The 15,116-nt window shown below is 37.1% G+C and overlaps 1 protein-coding gene across 1 annotated transcript in view; it reads left to right on the forward strand.

Annotated features, from left to right (window-relative positions):
* The window catches only part of LOC136040667 (POC1 centriolar protein homolog A-like), a 50,594-nt gene that overhangs the window by 7,688 nt on the left and 27,790 nt on the right, over positions 1-15,116 (forward strand). The window lies entirely within an intron of this gene.

The following is a 15,116-nucleotide window of genomic DNA, read 5'->3' on the forward strand; positions in this document are numbered from 1 at the left end:
CAACTTGTCTTATGAAAATAAGCACACAAAATAATTTATGAAAAACCCAGTTATTCGTTTGCTTATATCATATTTAAAACTATCAAAATGGTTGCATAAAAAAATAAAAGTAATTGAAACATTAAACTGTATATTCATTTAAAACTTTAGTGAATAATATACAAAAAATTCAAATATTGTATCCTGAATTAGAAGGGCAATTATGAATTAGAAATTAGAAAGAAGTGCAAAAATTTTAATTAGAAAGAAACACAAGAATTTCACATTAGGGGGTAACATTGTTAACTTTATCCAAATTATATTTGGCATCCAATTTGTTTTTATTCTTGTTTTTGAAGCACACGAAGATTGAGAACACAACTTCACACATATAAGTGGTAAAAACAGTATCAAAATTTTATCGCTTTTTTGCATATGCTTGGATACTCCTTTTGATAACAGAACGGAAATTTGATCAGTGGCACAGATTTAAACACTAATTTTTCAGATTATTGTTAGATGAAATTTAAATTAAATTTCCAATTTCTTGTTCTCTTAGATAAAAAAATTCCTTTAAAATTTGACAGAAAATCATCCTTTATCCGAGTTCCTTAATTTACCTTAACCTTAATTTGGATATAACCTATTAATACAGTAAGCTCAAGCTGTTGTGACTTCTCTATAGACATTTATTGAAACTTCATTCTTAATCGGATTATTTTCATTTGTTGACTAATTGATAGTTTTGATATTTGAGTGCATATTCCCTTGGGACTTAGTGATTTATTAAGTAAAGAGATTTTCATACAAGGACTTAAGAACTTAAATATATTTAATTTTATTAATAAGCGAGCAGAAGAGGGGAGTCTTTTTGTCTCAAGGGCCGTTGTACCTGCCGGGAGTGGTTTCTCCTTTAAACTGCGGGGATCAGGTAGCAAGAAATTTGCTTCCCTCGCTTATTATTGCTAAAGTATAGTTAAATCGCTCTATGATTATATCTTATGATAAGAACCTTGTGAAAACATCTAAGTAACTGAGGTGTGATTTAATTGCATTCAAGACTGCGCACGTGCCTTACTTAAACTGAAATTGAGTAATTCTTTCATTCCTTTAATTTTGCCACTGCTTGACTCTTCCTGTCCAGTGTTGCAACTGCTTGACTCGAGTCCCAAAGCAACTATTGTGATATGTCAAAACCAAAAAACTATTGTGCCGAGTGCTGACTGCTGGTACTCACAAATTCTGTCAAATCCGTGTCACGATGCGGCCGCCGGTACCACGCAGACGTGATTGATTACGATTATTGCCACAAAAAATTGATAACCTTTTTGAATCAAAGCCTAGCATGTGGTATAAGGAAATAAAACGAATTTGTAGAAAATCCCCTAGTGGTGTTGATTTTTGTTCAGATTCTAATGTTGAAAAAGTTGCTAACCAGTTAAATGGGCACTTGGCCAGAATAATCCAATCTTTGCTGCCTCTTGATGTAAATAAAACGACCTAAGAGTATCAGAAAATACCACATGATGACATACCTTTACCTACTATTTCTGAAGATCAAGTTTTTAGTAAAATAAAGAAACTTAAACGAACTAGTATAACTCCCATTGATATTCCGATTGAACTTATAAAAGCATTTCCTGACAAATTGACTAAGACACTAACGCAAATTTTTAATTGCATTTCAACTTTTTCAGTTTACCCACAAATATGGAAAACGGGGTATGTTATTCCAATCCCTAAAAAAGATACCGAACTTAATTTCAACGGCGTGAGACCAATCACTTTGACCCCCTTGTTCAGCAAAATGTACAAAAGCTTTGTAGCAAATTGGCTAAAAGCTGGACTTGAACCCCTCCTTGATCCTCATCAGTACGGTAACAGAAAGAATACATCAACATCCCATTATCTAGTCAGTCTTACATTTCATTTTTAAGCATGTTGATGAGCCTGGTAAATGGCTAAACTTAATAACAATTGTTTTTAAAAAGGGTTTCGGTCTGATTGATTATAAAATTTTAATTTCTAAGCTTTTATTTGATTTTAGAGTATACCCTGCTGTTTTGAATATCATTCAGAGTTTTTTAATAAATAGGTTCCAAATTTTAAAATATAAGAAGTCTTTCCCTAAACCTGAGCCTGTTTTTTGTGGTTTACCTCAAGGTACCATCCTGGGTCCTATTCTTTTTCTAGTCATGATTAATAATATTGCTAATGATTGAGAAGTCTATTGGAAATATTTTGATGACCTTACCCTTGGAGAAATTTGTGAAGCAAATGAATGTAGCAAAGCTCAAATTTTAAGTGATAATCTGAAGACTAAAGCTTCTGTTTCAAATATGACAGTAAATCTTCTATTTTAACTATTTCATTCTTAAATTCTTCTGAACCCAATTTCCTACCAACTATCTCTGATTCTCTTCAAGTCGGTAAGATTAAACTCTTGGGAGTTATTTTAAACAGTGATTTAAAATGGGCAGCAAACACAACTGGCCTAGTAAAAAGGGGTAATGGTGGGCTGCAGATGCTCAAGCTTATGTCGAAACATAGCGCCCCTCCAGATCACCTCCTCCGAATATTTACATCTTTTATTCGCCCAATTCTGGAATATGCAGCTCCTGTATGGCATTTTAGACTGACGGCTGAGCAAAGCGCCAGGCTCGAAAGAATTCAGAAAAGAGCTCTAATGATAGTTTCAAAGCAGGCAGATATGTTGTATGAAGAGCTGCTGTCAAAGTTTAAAATACAAACTCTGGAAAAAAGAAGAGAGAAACTCTGCATGGATTTCGGAAGAAAATCTTTGATCCACCCAATCCACAAAACCCTTTTCCCCCCTCAATCCACAACAAAACGACTCCCGCGCAGGGTTGCAGTGCCTGTTGACAAACTTTAGCCGGTACGCTGTGCCCACCAGCGGTTAACGAAGAGTTTTGTACCTAGTTTTGTAAAAATGCAAATTTTTTTTTCGTCGCTTTTTAATGTGACTATACCAAAGAAATTTGGCAGTGCCAAGAAAATTTTGGTGAAAATAAAATCTTATCTATCTATCTATCTAACTGTTTATTAGATTAAAAAGACTTTCTTTAGTCAAAAGCGATAATTTTTTTAGATGCAGTTGCGCAGCATTGCATCGAGATATGGTCGGTGCCCCAAGAAATTGTCGGTTTTTGCTCGTCCCCTCCCTCCATCACTACCAAAGTATAAGGAAGATCATGTTATTGACGAAAAAAACTTCAGTTTGGTTCCATCTCAAAGGCTGCGCCAGGGGACAGTCGGTCTTCTTTGCTCATCTAGCTGCGACATTGTCTTGGTGTAAATATCCTCTGTTGTAAATGGAATGGTTTTCCATGCATTTGTGTATTCTGTAAAAAAATTAATAATTCTTTTTGAAAATGATTATTTGCACAGAATCATTTTTTTCTGTATTGGATTGGCTTTTTCTGACATCTTTAAAATATTTGAACCCAAGCGTGGCAAATTTGAATTCAGTTCATTGAATTTAGCAAATATGCTGCACAAATAAGCAGTGGCACCAATTTTCTTTCATGACTTTTTTTTCTATGGGGAGGGGTATGGATTTCTTAGTTTTCCTTTTGAATGAAATTACAACTATTTTTTTTCAAAATTTAGGGGAGAGGCGATTGTCCCCTGAATTCTCCCATCCCAATTGGCACCTCTTCAATTAAGCTACTTTTATTAACCACTTACAATCTTGGTATCCATAAAAATATAGAACAGTAACTTATTTTTTACATTGTGGGTGTTCATAACAAAATGCAAAAGCTTTGTCTTGTAACTGAAACAGATGTTTATAAATGTTTCCTTTTGGAAGACATTTTGAATCAGTGCAAATGTTGTGGTTATGAGCGTTTGATACCAAATGATATAAATCACTAAAAAGTCTTTTACCGAGAGTTTTGGGCCGAGAGTTTGTGTAGTTAACAAACTTGACAAATTCTTCGAAAGTCATATTCGAATTTAGAGGCAAGGGTTTTTACTGCAAAGTTTGTTTATGGATACTTAAGTGCACTTATAGAAACTTATTAGCCAATTCCGAAATTTACTGACACAAAACTTTATGACAGCCGGATATTGCAAATCATCTGTTGCTATTTAATATGAAATTTCTATTGGACTGAGATTTATAGTACGTCTCTTTGTGAACAAGAATTATACAAGAATCATTTGATCGAATAGATGATATGAAAATAAGAGGAATGTAAACAAAAAAGAGGAGAAAGCATTAAAGTATGAATTAAGGAGTTCTGAAATGGAGGCTCTGCAATTGCTGAAGATCTAGAAGATGCAGCGAGACGGCATATTAGTGAAATATTGTACTGGGGTGTCTTTAATTGGAAAGGAATAATCAGTTTCAGGGCTGCCACAAAGTCCCTAAAATCGAGTGAAGACCTCTATTGGTCCCTTGAATTGATAAAGGTCCCTTAAGTCCCTTTTCTTGATCTTGTTTTAAGCTCTGTGTCTTGAAGGTTACCAATACCTGTGATTATATGGATTTCAGTATTTTGTTTCGATCGAAATTCTTGGAACCTGTTCTGCTTTGTTTAAGAAAGACAAAACTTGTTGTTAGATAAGCTACAGCGTTACTGTCTGGACTGAGCAGACAGCCTAGTCACGAAATGGAATGACCCCCTTTGCCTCAGGAGTCAATTGATTGAGAGACGTGGGGTTTGGTTGGCTTTGTTAATTACTTAGAAAACTCTTTTCTGGGTGTCACTTTGTTTCACACAGAGGAAAAATAATAAGAGAATTGCTCCAAGTACATAATGCGAAGGAGATGGTGTTAAAACCATGTTTCTTGCACGATTTTGAGCTTTCTACCGCCCATTTTTGTTTGAATACATTTCTGGTGATAGTCTATATGTTTTCCTACTAACTTCTTGTTGTTTTTAAAGTTTAGGGCTTGAAGTTCCAGTTTGAATTAGAACGGGAAAGTGCAAATTCAGGGCCATACATCGGTTAACTGCCATAGGGCTCCTACGCTTTACTGCAGAACCCCAGATCTGCTGAACATAAGAAGAATATTACCATAAAGCCAATGTCGAATAAGCTTCATCTATCGCCAGGATATTCCATGGAGAGTGGCGAACCGGCAAAACTGCCTATGCACATAGGTACTTATGTTGTGCTGGATGAAACAACAGTTACAGAGATTACATGGGTGCTGAAGATGATTGAGTCTGACTTTTAAGAAATCTGCAGGCGGAATTGCAGATGTATTTAGGAAAATGTTCAGGGATACAGTTTTCAAAACTTTTCCTTCTCGCGAACTAAGTTCGCTTATTTTTAACCGAAGCTCTTGGACCGTTTTTTCGAAAGATGACCCTTTGATGAAGTCAGTAGAAAACAGTTGTTTAAAGCGTTAACTTTTCTGCTTCCGGATTAAGTTTCAAAGCCAGTTTCTGCTCAGAGTTTGCTATATGTTGCTAGGAAGTTATCCATCCTGACGCAAAAGGACATTCTATTAAACGGGTTAAGCTAGCCCAGTTATTCGGACTTTCACCGGAGCCAGGAAGGATTGACGTCAGGTGGAACAGCGTGATCCAGGGAGGAAAATATCCTAACTTGTCTGAAGTCATAAAAACTGCTTTGACTATTTGACACGGGTCTGCCAGCAGTAAACTAGTTTCTCCCTTTCTGGGCGATGAAAGAGCTTCAAAATGAGCGAACTTTAAATGCAAAACTATTTTTGATAGATGGGTTGGGCAGGTTTGGAGGACGTGTGCAAAATGTTGTTGTCCCTAAAGACTCAATAAAACTGGCCAGGTCTGCTGGAAAGAGCTATGATTTGTACATACAGAAGGAAAAAGCCTTGAAAGAAAAACTGAGAAAGAGTAGCGGGATCTGGAGGCAAGAGAACGGCTGAAAGAGCGGCAGTTCGCTGAAATCTCTTTGAAAAGACAGACAATGGAGACTCAGAAAATCTCTCAAAGAAAGGAAAGAAGCGTTTGGGTCCATGGAACAGGTAGCAGACGAGTTACTTAAGGAAGCTCATAACATGCTGAAAAAAAGCATTGAAAAGAAAGACAATGTCGAGATACAGCAAGCGCAGGCTAAGATAAATTGGACTAAAAGATCTAGCTGTAGTTAGAGTCAAAGAAAGATTTGCTGATAAAATATTTGTTCCAATAGAAGGCAGTAAAAAAAATGGAAACCATAAGGTTGTGTATTCTAGTTACCGTACCCTTATATCTTTCGTCATATTTTTGTATAATATGAAAAAAACTTCGTTTTCTTAAAGAGTTAAAGAGGCTGCGTCCCAAAGTCGAACCTTAAAACGTACAGGAATTAGAAGAGGCAGTTGGGGGGCTGCCGCCCCCCAAACCCCCAGCTTTTAAAGACTCTTTTGTACAGGTTTTTTTTGGGGGGGAGACTTCATTGTTACTAATTACTAGTTTCGGCGCAATGGTTCTCCTGTCCTCTTGTGTTTAACATTTTTCGAAGTTATTCCATTATTCATTCATTTCAATTTTTTGTTAATTAAAAGAGGGCCTTTCCGAAGCCAAGAGCTGGGGGTTAGCAAAAAAACAAAAAACCTGTACAAAAGAGTCTTTAAAAGCTGGGGGTTTGGGGGGCGGCAGCCCCCCAACTGCCTCTTCTAATTCCTGTACGTTTTAAGGTTCGACTTTGGGACGCAGCCTCTTTAACTCTTTAAGAAAACGAAGTTTTTTTCATATTATTTCTGTACGTTTTTCTACAATCCATGGTGGATGTAATTTAATAATTCCTGTACTCCTCGTACAGGAATTAGGAGAGGAACTTGGGTGGCTGCCGCCCCCCTCCCGCTTTTAAATCACTGTATAAAATAGAAAAAAAAATAGATAGAATGACCGAAATGTTTCTTTTGCTCATAAGAAGCTAATATTCTGTTATCTCTCAAATGATAAGCTGTCCAGGTGTTATCAAAAATTTTTCTGGAATGGAGCTGGATTTTTATGATGCTTGCAGTCATTCTCGCCGTGCCGAGCTGATTATTTTGATGTACTTGAATGTTGATATTCGTAACTTTTAAGAATTTCAAAAATTAACATGGGACTATTAGACTATTAGGACTATAAGAAGACTATTAGGAGAGGCAAACCCCCCGCTTTTAAAGACTCTTTTGTACAGGTTTAATTTTTTTTCATATTAATTCTGTACGTTTTTCTACAATCCATGGTGGATGTAATTTAATAGTTCCTGTACTCCTCGTACAGGAATTAGGAGAGGAACCCACCCCCGCTTTTAAATCATTGTATAAAATAGAAAAAAAAATAGATAGAATGACCGAAATGTTTCTTTTGCTCATAAGAAGCTAATATTCTGTTATCTCTTAAATGATAAGCTGTCCAGGTGTTATCAAAATTTTTTTGATGTTGTGAAAAAAAATCGCCCGTATGGGACTTGAACCCTTGACCAGAGGATTAAAAGTCTCACGCTCTACCAACTGAGCTAATAACTTGCATGTGTGTAAATATAACTTCTCAATAGCTTTTAAAAATTTCAAATTAACATGGGCTCTTATGGAGAGAAATCCGTTAATTTAAATAGCTAATGGGTGGTTTCTGGAAAACAGGGAAGGAGTTATCGGATCAAGCTGAAATTTCGCGGATAAGCTCCTGGGCCGTAGGGGACCTTAACTTGTGAATTTCAGCCCGATCGGACAACGTTAAAAGGGGTGGGAGGGGGGTTGGAGGGTCGAAACTTTCGGGGGGTTAAGATTTTCCTACGAAACTTTCATGGGCACTTACTCGGAGAATTCCGCATCGAATGAGTCTTCGTACACCCAGATCTGATGTCGGATGTGACCTGTAGGCGTGGCGAAAAAGAAAGTAAATGAATTTTAAGTGGCTATGCGTGGTTTCTGGAAAACAGGGAAGGAGTTATCGGATCAAGCTGAAATTTCGCGGATAAGCTCCTGGGCCCTAGGGGACCTTAACTTGTGAATTTCAGCCCGATCGGACAACGTTAAAGGGGGGCTTGGGTTGACAGGTCGAAACTTTCGGCCAGATTTTCCCCATGAAGAAAAAGTTGGAGGGGGATGAAATTTTGCAGGTTTCTTAGTTGGAGCTCGGGCTACGAAATGCATCCCTCCCCATCCGTCTGCGACCACTGGAACCGAAGATCGCTTAACATTGTCGTGTGTCGCCTCTTCATAGAGGCACGAGTGTGCCTCCTTGATCTGATTTTTTTTTTTTTGCATTCAAAAGTACAGCGTTCAGAAAAAGAGAAGAAAAACGCTGCTCCCACGACACGATGATTCTCAGGTGGTCGGTTTCTCAATTATCACTTGGTCTCTGATCACAGACAAATATCTGCAAATTATCATTTCCATTTTAGTTTCCCTTAGTCAAGTGTTATTCGCTGTTGTGTCACTGCTTTTTCTTTCTAAAGCCTTCTGAAAAGTGAGTTTTGGGGTCTATTTTATATTCAATATGATCCCTACAAAGGTCCCTTTTTGACTAAAAAGAGGTCCCTATGTCCCTATTTCTTTCCGCTTGAACCTGTGACAGCCTTGCAGTTTGGACTGTTTCAGTTAAAAATAGGAACGTGGCCACAATTAGTGACACGGAAAGAGTTAAAGATAGATGGGCAGGATATTTCGAGAAGGTGCTAAACAATGATAGAGTTACTGGAAGAGATGTAGAAAAGAATGAAAAAGTTTGTGATACTGAATGTGAAGGTAGATTTGTTGTGTGAGGGAAAATCAATGACAGTACTAAAAGGATTAATGAATAATAAGGCCCTAGGTGCTAATGTGTGATAAATGACTATAAATTATGTTGCTTTCTTATAGATTGCGAACATGACTTTGAAAAAGGGGAAGTACCTAGCGACTTCAGGAATACTTTAATTAAACCTTTATAAGAAAGGTGATAGGAGTGAGTACGGTAATTATAGAGTCATTAGTTTAGGAAGAAAATTCCTTAGTATGATGATGCTTTTTAGACTTAGAGATGCTTTGGATAAAGTTTTAAGTGGAAAACGTCTTGGTTTAGTAAGGGCGGAGGATTTGTCGGATTTATTCTCTTAGATTAATAATTCAGAAGCCTCTTAGTCATCGAACGTCTTTAGTCCTCTGTTTATACATTATGAGTAAGCATTTGATTGAATCAACCTATAGAAGAGCATTACCAAAGGTCTTATCCTTGTTAGGTATACCAGATAAAAGCAGTTAAGTGATCAGTGCTATGTATAAGAACAAGATTGGTGCGGTTAAGGTAAGACATGAGGTTAGTTAATAGTCAATCAGTTCGTGGTAACGAACTGTAGTAAGAAGCGACCCGGCTCAATAATAAACGAAACTCTAAAAAACGGAATTTTGATGCTAAAAGATACATCAAGAGAATCGGATTTTCATCCTGATTTTAAACATATAAGTTTCATCAAATTTAGTCTTTGCCATCAAAAGTTACGAGCCTGAGAAAATTTGCTCATTTCGGAAAATAGGAGGAAACACCTCTTAAAAGAATCTTAACGAAAATCACACCATTGCATTCAGCGTATCAGAGAACCCTATAGCAAAAATTTCAAGCTCCTATCTACAAAAATGTGGAATTTCGTATTTTTTGCCAGAAGACAGATCACGGGTGCGTGTTTATTTGTTTTTTTCCCCAGGGGTCATCGTATCGACCAAGTGGTCCTAGAATGTCGCAAGAGGGCTCATTCTAACGGAAATGAAAAGTTCTAATGCCCTTTTTAAGTGACCAAAAAATTGGAGGGAACCTAGGCCCTCTCCCACGCTCATTTTTTCCCAAAGCCAACGGATCAAAATTTCGAGATAGCCATTTTGTTCCGCATAGTCGATAACCATAATAACTATGTATTTGGGGATGACTTACTCCCCCACAGCTCCTGGGGGAGGGGCTGCAAGTAACAAACTTTGACCAGTGCTTACATACAGTAATTGTTATTGGGAAGCGTGCAGACGTTTTCTGTGGGATTGTTTTGGTTTGGGGATGGGGTTGAGGGGAGGGGGCTATGTGGGAGGATCTTTCCTTGGAGGAATATGTCATGGGGGAAGAGAAATTCAATGAAAAGGGCGCGGGATTTTCTAGTATTACTATAAAAAAACAATGAAAAAATAAACATGAAAAAGTTTTTCCAATTGGAAGTAAGGAGTAACATTAAAACTTAAAATGAACAGAGATTATTTCGCATATGAGGGGTTCTAAAAATTCTTTAGCATAAAGAGCGAGGTATTTAGGAGAAGATAAATACCTCGCTCTTTATGCTAAAGTATTTTTAGTAATTTCAACTATTTATTCTACGGCCTTTCTGATTCAGGGGTTATTGTTAAATAATTGGGACAAAACTTAAGATTTAGTGTAAAGAGTGAGGTATTAACGAGAAGATAAACCCCCTCGTATACATAATAAAAATATAAAAGTTTGTTACGTAAGTTAATTCTTAAGTTACGTATATTTTTTACTAATAAAAACGTTCGTTAAAAATTAATAGTTCTAGTTGCCTTTTTAAGTAACCGGAAAATTGGAGGGCAACAGGGCTCCTTCCCCACCCCTTATTTCTCAAAATCGTCTGATCAAAACTAAGAGAAAGCCATTTAGCCAAAAAAAGAATTCATATGCAAATTTCATTTTAATAATTTTTGTGCGGAGAGCTAAAATCAAACATGCATTTATTCAAAAACGTTCAGAGATTAAATAAAAAAAACTAGTTTTTTTTTAACTGAACGTAAGGAGCGACATTAAAGCTTAAAACGAACAGAAATTACTCCGTATGTGAAATGGGTTTTCCCCTCCGCAATCCCTCGCTCTTTACGCTAAAGTTTGACTCTGCCACAGTTCTACTTTTTAAAAAAATTAAAAATTTTATCGTAAAGAGCGAAGGATTGCGGAGGGGACAACCCATTTCATATACGGAGTAATTTCTGTTCGTTTTAAGTTTTAATGTCGCTCCTTACTTTCAGTAAAAAAAACTAATTTTTTTTTATTTAATTTCGTACTAAATCAGGAGTTAAGCAGGGTTTGTGCTATATCCCCATTTATGTAGATCGTTTTGATGGATGTTGTCCAAAGGCGTACAGTACAGGCAATGGGAGAACACGGAATCAAATAGGGAAATAAAATTCTCCTAGGCCTTGACTATGCTGATGATTTAAGGACTCTGAATGAAAATGTTGGCAAAATAATGAACTTCTAGAGATTTTGCGAGTTCAGGATTTCATGAATAGGTTTGGAAACTAATGTTTGAAAGAATAAGAAGATAAGTCTACGAACAAGATTAGAATATTTGAAGCTATAGGGATGACAGGGATCGAGTATAGTTCAGAAGCACTTGTGTTCCAAAAACTGGAGGGAGGATTTGCTGGGTATTTTCAAAGAAATTGCTAAGGATTGTTTTGGGCACCAACTTACTGACCGGTCTCAAATAGTAAGCTGTACGAAAAAATGTAGTTAAATCCTGCTTTCTAGGACTATAATGAGAGGAAGGTAGAGATGGCTATGTTACGTTCTGAAAATGAAGGATGACAGATTGCCAAAGATTGTCTTTGTCGGTCTAACGTCTTGGACCAAACGAAATGCAGGTCGTCCCCGACTAGGGTGGAATGATTTCGTAAGTAAATATTTACAGGAAATGGGTACTTTCTGTTATGGTGTAATGAGGGAGGCTTAGAATAGATTGGGATAGAGGAGGAACATGTTTAGCCGTGGAGTTCTAGCGCCCTTTTTAATAGTCAAAAGTGATCGGAGGGCAACTAGCCCCCGCGCCATTTTCCCTCAAATACATCAGACAAAATTTTTTTAGGTAGTTTTTTTTTTTAATAATTCAAATGTCAGATAACAAAAACTCCAGGGTTGGAACAAACCCCTAGGGCCCGGAGGCAGGCGTTGTGATTTATGCCTTGGGGGTATATATGGCTCTTATAGAAGGGTCGCTCGTACAAAATTCAGAGAGGGCTCATATTATTGAAAATTAAAAGTTCTAGTTCACTTTTGGAGAGTCAAAAGAGATAGGAGGACAACTAGCCCCTCCCCCACGCCATTTTTCCCCAAATGGATCAGATAAAAATTTCGAGAAAGCCATTTTGCTAAAAATAGTTCAAAGGTCAGATAACAAAAACTCCAGTGTCAACGCAACCCCCCAGGGCCCGGGGGCAGGCGTTGTAAGTTGTGCCCTGGGGTCATATATGTTTCTTATGGAAGGGATGCTAGCATGAACTTCATAGAGGGCTTCATATTACGGATTGGTTGTTAGACCGCAGTCGTCTTCAGGGAGTAGGGGCTATGTACCCCTACGGAATGGTGTGTTCACTACAAACAAGAGTATGGCTACTTCCCATTTTTCCAACGGTAAAAGTATCATTCCCTTACTTCAATAATTAATTTCCTTACTTAGAAATTATCATTGTCTTACTTAAGTGGCTATAAAGTTTCGCAAAATTAGTTCACCTTTTTATTTTTGGTTTTAATAATTGGGAGAACAGAATTCAACGACAAGTGAGAATTGTATTAGGGATTGGTTTTTAGACCGTGTTTGTCTTCAGGGAGTAGAGGTTATGCACTTCTAATAAATGGTGTGTTCACTACGAACAAGATTATGGCTACTACGCGTTTTCTTAACGGTAAAAGCACCATCCCCTTACTTAAATAACGAATTTCCTTACCTTGAATTATCATTGTCTTACTTAAGTGTCTACAAAGTTCAGCAAAATTGGTTTACCTTTTTATTTTTGGTTTTATTAATTGGGATAACAGAATTCAACGACAAGTGAGCATTGTTTTGAGGATTGGTTGTCAGACCGCGGTCGTCTTCGGGGAGTAGGGGATATATACTTCTACTGGATGGTGTGTTCACTATAAAAATAGTATGATTACTGCCCGTTTCTCTAAAGGTAAAAGTATAAGGCCTACTGCTTATTTGGTGCTTCACTAAAAGGATTTATATTACAAATATTTTCTTTTGTACTTATTAACACATTGAAAATAAAATAAAAATTGCAGTAAAACCTGACCAGGATTTACCATTAGACCCACTAGGCCCTGCGGCTTTCACTATTCTCGATATTTTGGGATTTCCCGAAAATCTTGCAAAAACGGAGTCAAAGTGATCAGAGGGTAGCTAAGTTGGAAGTTCAAGGGGACATGGGGACATATAAGGTTTTTATGTAATTGGTGGTCGTATTAAATTCAAATGAATCTCATTTGATTTTAATTTGGAAGTTATAGTGCCCTTTTTAAGAGTCAAAGTGGTTTGAGAGAAATCCCCCCCCCATGCCCATCATTTTCCATAAAAAAATCCAAATGAAGTTTTGAGACATAAATTTTTTCAGCGTTATTGAAAAACTCAGTAATTATATAGTTGGTGATGTCAACTCCGCCCCCCGCCCCACGAGGCCTCAGGGCAAGGGCTGCAAGTTATGCAATTTGTTCATTGTTTACATATAGTATATGTTATCGAGAAAAGGTATGCATGTTTGACTTCTACTTTCCCAAACTACGAAGGATATTAAGATGAGTCTTACAGGGAATGTTGAGGGGAATGTCGAACTAAATCATAACATGTTGTGTGGATATGGGTTGTCAAAAGGATGTAACTCAGGAAGGACTGAATATATTAAATTGGAATATCCAGGAAACGATATGGGAGATGATCAATTGACCAAAAAGGCAGTATTTGTACGCTACTACTACTACATCTACTGCTGCTTCTATTGCTACCACAAGTACCATTACTACTACTGCTACTATCACTAAAACTAATGCTTCTCTAGTGAGCACTAGTTAGGCTGAGGATATTGAAAAAAAATATCCAAGGAAATGTTGAAGGGAAATTTGAACTAAATCAAAAATACTATGTGTGTTGATGCGGTCAAATCAGCAATATTTTTGGAACGGCTTATCATACCAAGACTAAATTTCTGGGGCAACATATGTGGGATGTCCAGTTGACCAAAAGGCAAAATTTACCTGTTACTACTGCTACTACTACTGTTACTACTAATAGTTATACACTATTACTCCTAAGGGGGAATTTGAACTAAATCAAAACACACTATGAGCATGCAGATTGTCAAAAGGGCATATAAAAAAAAGGATACGGGATTAGACTTTACAGTCCGTACCGGCGGTGCTGATCTCAGTTTCTTGGCCCTTCAGCCAGGAAGTGCAATGGGGGGTTGGGGGCCAGCCATCCTGTTTACCTTCCCCAGATTTCTCCAGGTACCCATTTAGAGCTGGGTCGACTCTGGCTAAGCTTACAGAGTCACGCCATTGACCTCCGTCCCAAACTGAAGGATTGGGTACACCGGGATTCGAACCCGCGTCCGCTCAGACAAGGAAAAGGGCATATATCAAGAAGTAATTTAGGTATTAAGTTGAAACTTACGGAGAATATTTAAAGGGGAAGATCAATTGACAAAAATGAAATTTATTCATGTCGCTACTAACACTAACATCATTGCTACTTTTCCTTATGCTACTAAACTACTCCAACTACTACATCAATTGCATCAACTTGTAAAGCTTAGAGTATTAAGGTGAAAAGGATGTCAAAAGTGCGAATATTGTTCCAACAATATTTTTGGAACGCCTTAACTGGTGAAGCTAGAACTTCTGGGGTATCATGAAAGCGAAGTTCAACTGACCCAAAAGCAAAAAGCATATGCTACACCCGCTAATAATACTGCTGCTACTACTGCTAATACAACACTAACACTACAACTACTTTTACTACCACCGAAACTACTGTGATAATATTACTATTAAGGCTAAGTCCATGAAGGTAAAATTTATTAATACTGGTGCTACTGTAACATTTACTAGTTGTACTATTTCTATTGCTCCAATTACTACTTCTATCGCAACTACTTGTAAGAGTAAGGGCCTTAAGATGAAAATTTCTTAAAGTATACGAATATACAGGTTAAAAAAGAGCAACTCGAGAACACCGTAGCAATGGCTAATTGTATTAAGTTGAATGGTTATACTACTGCTGTGACTACTATTACAACTATGTGTAATGGTATGAAGTTGAAATTTTTTGGATATCATTTCAAAAAATTTTTGTTGTACTAATGACAACCTGCAATCCGTATGTAGGTTGTCTAGAAGGCATATCAGTAATATCTTAAGAACAGTTTTATATGTGAAATTAAAGCCTACAATGCATCTTGTGGG

Source organism: Artemia franciscana, chromosome 21 (genome assembly GCF_032884065.1).
Source record: "Artemia franciscana chromosome 21, ASM3288406v1, whole genome shotgun sequence".
Classification (NCBI taxonomy): domain Eukaryota; kingdom Metazoa; phylum Arthropoda; class Branchiopoda; order Anostraca; family Artemiidae; genus Artemia; species Artemia franciscana.